Consider the following 421-nt stretch of genomic DNA (forward strand, 5'->3'; position numbering starts at 1 on the left):
TGGGGGGGGGAAAGCTTTCATGTTTCAAGCTTAACTGCAAGCCTTGTACCAGCGATATCACAAGAAATTGCGCAAGCTTTGCAACAGGCACTGGTAAGTTTAGTTACTTTGGAAGTTGGTTTTTCTGAACGTGTCAGGTTAAACCTAGAACTACTACTAGATTCCAATCTGACTGTGTCTATGTTGGAAGCTTATAGCCTAAGGCGGCTATAAGCTCCCAACGGCAACAATAGGCACAGTCAGATTGGAATCTAGTTCTAGGTTTAACCTGATAATTTCAGAAAAACTAACTTCAAAGTATACGTAAACTTACCTGCGCCTGATTCGCACACAAAGCTTGAGCGTTACAGCTTGGGGATATAAGCTGGTACAAGGCCTTGCAGATTAAGCCTTGAACATGTCCGAATCCATTTTTTTCAAA

Source organism: Priapulus caudatus, unplaced genomic scaffold (genome assembly GCF_000485595.1).
Source record: "Priapulus caudatus unplaced genomic scaffold, Priapulus_caudatus-5.0.1 Scaffold665, whole genome shotgun sequence".
NCBI lineage: Eukaryota > Metazoa > Priapulida > Priapulimorpha > Priapulimorphida > Priapulidae > Priapulus > Priapulus caudatus.